The sequence below is a fragment of the Rhamphochromis sp. 'chilingali' genome, assembly GCF_963969265.1.
Source record: "Rhamphochromis sp. 'chilingali' genome assembly, chromosome: 20".
Taxonomy (NCBI): domain Eukaryota; kingdom Metazoa; phylum Chordata; class Actinopteri; order Cichliformes; family Cichlidae; genus Rhamphochromis; species Rhamphochromis sp. 'chilingali'.
This window is the reverse complement of record NC_137947.1, coordinates 8,829,723-8,837,609: the sequence shown is the minus strand read 5'-3', so window position 1 is coordinate 8,837,609 and position 7,887 is coordinate 8,829,723. Positions and strand designations below refer to the sequence as shown.

Below are 7,887 nucleotides of genomic sequence, written 5' to 3'. Positions count from 1 at the left end.
CTTCCTGCTGCACCACAGAAGAACTGCAGGAATCACTGCAGTCAGCAAAAATACCTTACTCCCTGCCAGAACTACGAAGCAGCAGTAAGGCTCAAAATGATATCAATTATACGCATTTAAATAAATCACGCTGAGCATTTAAACAGTCCTTCATTCCACAGATAAGATTTTAAAAATGCATTTCTTTAAAAAACCCCAACAACTTTTAATTACTTTAAAACGGTTTGTGTTCACTTTCTGATGGAGAGTTATGGGAAAGAGTGATAGCTCTCAAATGCCTGCGTGTTCGCTAAAGGACCTGCAGCCATCAGCCAGCTTGGAATGAAGACTGCAAAGAGTAAACACCTACCCCACGTCTGTTCAGGGGTGACAAAATCTTCCCCACCAGTCCTGCAAAAGCTCATTAACTAAAATCTACAATTTGGTGTAAAAATATTTTCTTTTTCCTTTTTTTTTTTTTTTTGCCAGGAGCCACGTGTCAGAATAAAAAGCGCTCAGAGCCAAGAAGCAGTCCAGCATACAACTCTCGATAAAATGGCAAATTAGCATTTTTTCCACAACATTTTTAGTTAATGAGCTTTAGAGAGGCTGGAAGCAGATTTCAGGCACAGCCAGGCAAGCTGTTTACCCCTGTTTCCAGTCTTTATGCTAAGCTAAGTTAATCAGCCACAGGGTTTATGGTTTCATATAAACATAGAGTGGCATCAATCTATAAATTTCTCTAGCAAGTGAAAAGCAAGCATCTCTAAAAATGACAAACATTAGCTTTTATACAAATTTGTTGCCACTACATTTGTCACAGATTTAAGTAGCTTGAAATAACTTTGTTTAAGCACTTAAATATTGTCTGATTATCGCTCGAGGCTAGCATATTTATTGTCCAGCAAAGATTACATAGATGAATTTTAATGTTTCATGCTCACTGTAATGTCACCTCAACATAAGAACTTAAATTCCAAACATCACACAAGAATGTGATAATTTTTGACTTGATGTAAAGGAAAAAAAAGTAATTTTCAATGCTCAACACAGTTACTTAGTGACTCCGTAATTTAATCCATCTTTGGCTGCAGCATGCGTAGGTGAGGAGCAGCAGCAGTTAGCTCAGGATTGTCAGCTCGGGGTGAGAAACAAACCTGATTTCAACGCTGTCAGCACAGACCGAAGTCCTGACTTGCAAAGTGTGAGTCATGCAGGATGGCTGGAGTGACCTGCTCTCTGTGTTTGTAGTTATGTGTGTGAGTGTAATGTGTTTTGTGAGCAAAGGACGTTGAAATAAAAAGAGCAACAAAGCCAGGGAGGTAAAAACAACATCAACAACAACAAAAAGAGTGGGAGAGAAAGCCTCATCACTTATAAAGACAGGAGAAAGATCTGTTCATTCTTCATTTTATGTACGAGATATAAAGTTGTCAGTTCCACTCAGCTTTTCTCTGTGTTTCTCCCTGGAAAAAGTCATGTGTTATTTTTATTAGGTATAATAGTGCCAGTCAGGTGGGAGGGGAAGCAGACGTTTTGATCAGAGGTAAAGCTGCATTAGCACAAGCGGGCACATGTTTCTGCTCAGTGTGCTCCTGTTTGCCGTTTCCCGTCGTTGCTCGAGGGATTCGAAATTATCAAACGCCCTGCTCGAGCTGGAAACGCCAGCTTTCTCCGTCTGCTCGTGTCCCCCTTTATAGCTTAGCTTTGCAGCCAGCTCAATCTGCAGGCATCCCAGCTATTCCAAACACTCTGGAGCACTAAGGTGGAAACATGTGAGGAATCTGGATGACTGACCCTCCATCCACTCCCCTCGATCGCTGCATTCTGTTACCTGCTGAGGAGGCGGAGAGGGCGGCGGAGGCCTGGGTGTCCAGATGAGGTTATTATAGCGTATCAGTGATGCCTCCTGAGGTAAATGCAGAGTCTGCGACAGCGTGAGATGGCTCAAGTCAGGCAGTATGAGAGTCCAGCGCTAAGATCTGACCTCCTGGGTGGAGAAAAGGCATATATGATATGATGACATTTTCAGGCGCACATCTAAAACTGATTTCTGCTTGTCTGTTTCGAATGCCCCCTAAACTTTCCCTTCACACCTTCTGTCAGGGTCCTCTTACATCGGCACACGGCTGCAGAGGAGCTACATGGTTCAAATTAGACCCTGAGGTGTGCTTTTACTTCTTCCTTCTCTCTCTCTCCAATCCCCCCCAACACTTATAGCTCCGCGCATTTGTTTCATATTTTGCTCAGGATATGACTCACTCACCCGGCTGATGTTTGATGTTTTAATTATGCAGTGTCAGTGATACACTGGGAGAAAAATGAGGGGTCTTTCTGGCTAAGATTTGGAACAGGGAAGTTGCAATAACATATCGCTGCCATTCATGATTAACTGCAGGACCCTCAAGGAGGAAGAAAGCACGGTGTTCAAAAGGAGAACAAGTCTGTTTTGTGTTCTCAATGGCAAATATCTCTGTTACGCTTCTATAGCATTCAGAGGGACACAGGGAGGAGTTTGGTGCTCTGGCTCTGTTCAGTGTGAGGGAGTGGATTGTCTATGTGCCACTGCAGTAAAAAAACAACACAAAAAAACACTGTATAATGGATGATTGACTCCAGCAGAGGCGTGCACGGCAATCATTGCTGCGATCACTAATACAGCACTGAGGATTTGTTGTGCAGACTGTGGCTGCCTAAAATAGACTTTTATGAGACATGATATTTCATGAATTGTTAAAAAGGAAAACGATAGAAACACATTCCCGAGACGCAACTGTATAAAAAAAGCAAGACGGCCCACAGCGATGCTAGCCTCTCTGTGAGGCTGCTTAAAGCCTTGCAAAAAAGGAAGTTTTCACAAGACTCTGTGTGAAAAGCTAAGCACATCCCATATGTCAGTAGTTTCTAGAACCAGCAATAACTTGAAGTGATTATTTTTAGTGTGTCTCACATCTTTGTGGAGGAATTGTCATTCTTCTTTACAGCGTTGCTTCATAAACTAAAGTGCAGAACAAATTAGATGTGCGTTCAAACGCAGTGGATCTCAAATTCATCCTCTGGGGAGCATGAATGTTTTTTCTAGCAGCCCATCAAGGAGTTGTAGAGATTTTCATCTGGAGTAAGTGGTCAGCCAATAACACACAGTGGTCCATATTACCGCTGCTGCCAAGGTGAGGTCAGGGGAGGTCTTCTTGAGCAATGATTTGAGTCTACTGCCTCATCTATTGGAAAACCACGAATCAATAAATGTGCGAGAAAAACAAATTCAGATATTTTAGAGCAGAATGTGTGATGTTTTATGCTAAAGAGTAGATAAAGGTTGTTATACTTCTACATGCTATTTGAATAACTGGGCTCTTAAAGCCCTTATGCAAACATATTTTATGCATTTATTTTGTTGTTTTTTAATTGGCTAATACTGTGATTTATTCTCAAAAGCTGCCAGGTTCATATTTTTCACATGCACCATCCATTTTCTGAGCTGCTTATCCAACTAGGATCAGGCTGTTCCCTGTCCCAGCTGACCTGAGGGAGAGCGACGTTCATCACGCTCAGCTCACCCATACATCACATGGTTAACACAGAGACAAAAACAGCACTTCACTCTCCTGTCCACACCTACAGCTAAGTTACAATCAGCAGTTAACCTAACAGGAAGAGTATGCAAACTCTGTGGAGGGAGATCCCAGCCAAGCACCCGGTTTGAACCCAGAATATTTTTGCTGTAAGGTGATAATGCTAACATCTGCACCAGCATGCAGACGTACACAGTTCATCTCATCAGACTTTCATACTAATACTTTCATGAAAAGATGGGACATCTGGGTGTGATCCAGGAATCGCTGTTATTCATCCCTCACATCATCTCAGATTTGCATATCAGGATGAGGTAAACATAATGACCTGTGATTGGCTCAGAGCAAAACCATCAGTTGCAGCTTCAGTTCTCACAGCAATAAGAGACGTTCTGGCATTAACATATCACTGGGCAGCCATTCCAATAAGCTCACCTCCTTACGAGTTCTATCAACAATGACGAGAAATCAATATATTCATCTAACATGCTGATTACAAGCTACTAGCTTTTTATTTCCTTCCCTGCATCCAAACACTGTGGTTGCTGGCACAGGAGGGAGAAAAAACAAAACAAAAAAAGAAAAGATTGGAAATGAAGAGGGCCAATGACAGGTTGACGGATACCACAACACCAGGGCACTGAGTCCATCCTGTCCTCCGTCAAAGCCCCATGAGAATCTGCTTGATGAGGTTTCTTTCAAATGTGGGATGCCCGAGCAGTGGAAAATAAAGTGGGTGATTGTAAATAGACTTCTGTAGTGGGAGGAAAGAGTCACAGAGAGGGAGAAACGGTGGGGGGTATTTTGTGCCACTTGAAAAATGAGTCAAACTTTCCTTCCTCACCTCTTGCTCCCTCTGTATTTCTAGCCAACCTGTCAGCTCCACTGTTATCTGAAGGTTTTACTGGTTTTCAGGCAGAGGTGGGAGAGGAGAGAGAAACAGACGAGAAACTCTGCATTCACAGGACAAACCTTTTGCTGAAAGAAAAAAAAGCCTTATTAGTGCAAATTGAATGAAAGCGTTTTCCCTCCCTTGTTTAAAAAAAAGGGGCTCCTGCAGTGAAAGCGAGACAAAAATAAAAAGTCTGCAGAGATTAGAGTCTTCCACCCTCGCCTGTGTCTCTTTCAGAGCACTTGAACGCCTGAACCAATGCAGGAGACAGCTTGAATCAGTGGGGGACAACTTTTGTTGGGCCGACCTTCAGTTTCTCTCCGGGTAGCTGCAGACAGAGCTGTTCATTTATAGGAAAGTTATAAACAGAAGTTTTTTTCTAAACTCCGCAGCCTTGCAGAATATCATAAACCTCCCCCTCTCTTAAACTGTGATTCACTTCTTATTGCTTTCATTTATTGTTCTGTTATCACGAGCTATGAAAAAGATCTCTTATTTAAAAATGTGCACAATAGTATGAAACAGTAAAGGTTCAGACGCAGAGAGAATGTTTTCAGTGATATATCAGTATTACTTGGACTGCTATATTAGTGATGTTTTCTTATCCCAACTCTAAAAAAGTTGGGACGCTGCGTAAAATGTGAATAAATACAGAATGTAATGATTTATGACCGACACAAACTGCGTGGAACTGAGAAAATGTGACATTTTAAGGCCATTTAGAATTTGTTGGCAGCAACACCACTGTGTAGCATCCCCTCTACTGTCTGTAAACATCTGGGAACCAAAGAAATGAGTTGCTGGACATTTTGAAGGATTTTAAATGGTGCTGATTCTGGATCATTTTCACATATCTTTCACTTCTTTGCATCATAGGGCTTTGCACTGCATGGTGAGCTGTGGTCACAGACAATTTCTGGCAGTGTTCCTCAGGTCATACAGTGATTTCTATGCCTGTTTTTAATGCCGTGCTGTCTGAGGTACCAGAAACCACAGGCATCAAATACTGTCTTTTGCGCATGCTCTGAATCCTATTATGCCCTGCAGATGATGAGATATTCAAAGTCTTTGCAATTTTATATTGAGGAACATTGTTCTAAAATTGTTCCACAATTTGTAGACATGGTTTTTGTAGTTTGGTGAACCTCTGCCGATCTTTCATTCTGACTTCAGTTTTCTTGCTCTAAATCACTGTACACTATTTCTACTTTGAGAAACTGATCTGAATATTCTAATACTGAGTCTGCAGGGATGCTTCACTACAGTCTACGTTGTGTCACGTCTTGGCCACTGAGCGGCGTTGCGGTCTGACAGCTCGGCAGAGGAACAGTGGCTCTCGCATTCCCACTCTGTGTGAACGAGTCGAGCGCGGGGCAGGCAGTCAGGCAGCTCTGCAGTTTGATGGGCGGAGGAAGGCAGGGCCCGAAAGCAGTGCAGGCACAGGCTCGAATTACACTCGGGGTGCTCGGGACAGGAGGAGGGAGGGGGGGTGATGACACGCACTGGAGGGAAGGAGGAGGGCGGTGTGTGTGGAGACGTAAGGAGGAGAAAAAATCTAGTAAACCTGACAAAGCGTCTGAGTAACAGAGTGAAGACTGTCGGCGGAAGAAGTAGACGCGAGAGACGCTCGTTTCACCGAGAGGACGCACATTCACGGATTTTACGAGGTGTTTTTTTCTCCTTGCAGTGGACAACTATTCTCTTCTGCCCTTTAGAACTCGTCCCACGTACGTGGTAGCTGCAAACTTTCTGTTGAGTTGACAAGTGCGCTGTTCGGGGAACACTGGGCAGTGTTTTGCGCTTTGGAAGAAACTTGGTGACGAGAGGTGGAAAGTTTCGAGGTGGGGGACAGCGATATGGTTTTACGAAGTGTTTTGGAAGGATAACGCGTGTAAACCCGGATTTCTGTGCATGGCATTGGTCTACGCTGTCAGTCGGGTTTGGAATATATCTTCAGATCCGAGCTGATGCCGGCTGATTGTGGAATAGTAAGCTGAAGAAAAAAAAAAGCCAGCGCCTCGATTTTTTTCCCTTTTTTGCCGCTGCATTGTATTATTGGAGACATTCCTCCCTCTGGATTCAGCTCATGCTCTCTCCTCCCTTATCTGTGCATGCCAAAACAGAGATCTCCACGATTTTAGTCCTCCCTGGTAAGTGTTCTCTGCATGGGATAAAAAAAAAATAAATCTAATGCGTCTTCAGAGCCTCATCTGTCAGGGTTCCTGCTGCCATACGCGATAGTGGAAATGCGCTTCCACGGTTTGTGCAGTTATTTATTTATTTTTTTACAGCTGCACGAAAAAACCCCTGAAAATTGTTTGTTTGTAGTTTTCTAACCAAAAGAGTTTCCAGAAGACGACGAAGTGCGTAAAGTTCTTAAATCTTAAAGTTTTTAAATTTTAGTTTCATATTTTTCTGGCATGCATTAAAAAAAACCCAATTTGTTTTTTTTTTTTTTCTTTTTTTGCACGTAAAAACTTATTGCTGTGAACTTCATCTTTGTTTATTTAAGACGCGAGAGGAGCCACACAACACCTTGCATCATCACTTTAGGGCCCATTAACAAGTGTCCGGGTTATTTATTACTTTGGTAAATTTTCTACATTGCATTTATGGTGCCAATTACCCCGTGACCGCTGTTGTTTTTTCACTGCTTGGTGCCGGAGCCCTAAATCACCGAGGAGCTCCAAATGAGCCCCCCTCATTGTGGAAAAAGCCAACTGATTTGAATTTCAATCGGGGATTCAATCAGTGCCAAGAAATTTCATTGAAAGCTCGAGTTTTTAAATGAAGGCTTGGTTATGTATGAGGCCGAGCTCTCGGTGGGTCCCGTTTTAGAGTGGATTATTTCACGTATCACTATATACCGTTTACTGCTGAGTTTTGCGCATTAATTTTCTCTTTTTCCAAATCGTTTCTGTTGTAGGTTATTTATTTGACGGCTGTAGAAAAATGTAGTATTTGTATTGCTCTCTTTAAGCAGCGTAGCACAAAAACACCCCCACATGGAGGCTTTTTTGGTGGGGGCGTGTTATCTGGGCTCTTTTCGTCCTGCAGAAGTTTTTAGACAGCGGTGATGCCAGTAGTACTTGATTGGTGCACTGATTCGTTTACTTTTCATCAATAATTCATGAGTCTGGGCTGTCACTATGCGGAACTGGGTACTCTAATTGCAAAATTCACACCGGCGCATTTCTCTAATAAAGTTAAGACGTCGGATGAACTCAAGCATGCACGCCGACATCAGGTGCGCGGTCACCGTCCGTGTCCCGCAGTCCCCCGCCCCCGAGCGGTTGAATGAAAGATAACTCGGCATGTGCACGTCTTCTTTTTCGCCCTCTAAAAGTCAAATTACATTTGTCTTTGCGGGTGAAACTAATCGATACTTCCAGCTGGAAGAGAAGGAGCTCAGGGAAGCGTGACTTAACCAAACCTCCAGAG

General features: G+C 43.0%; 1 protein-coding gene across 1 annotated transcript in view; it reads left to right on the top strand.

Moving 5' to 3' along the window:
- Positions 1-5,999: 5,999 nt before the first annotated feature.
- Positions 6,000-7,887, top strand: part of fgfr2 (fibroblast growth factor receptor 2) — a 39,661-nt gene continuing 37,773 nt past the window's right edge. Inside the window, exon 1 of the mRNA XM_080868392.1 lies at positions 6,000-6,596. The gene's annotated coding sequence lies outside the window, so the exon portion shown is untranslated. The remainder of the gene's footprint in view (positions 6,597-7,887) is intronic.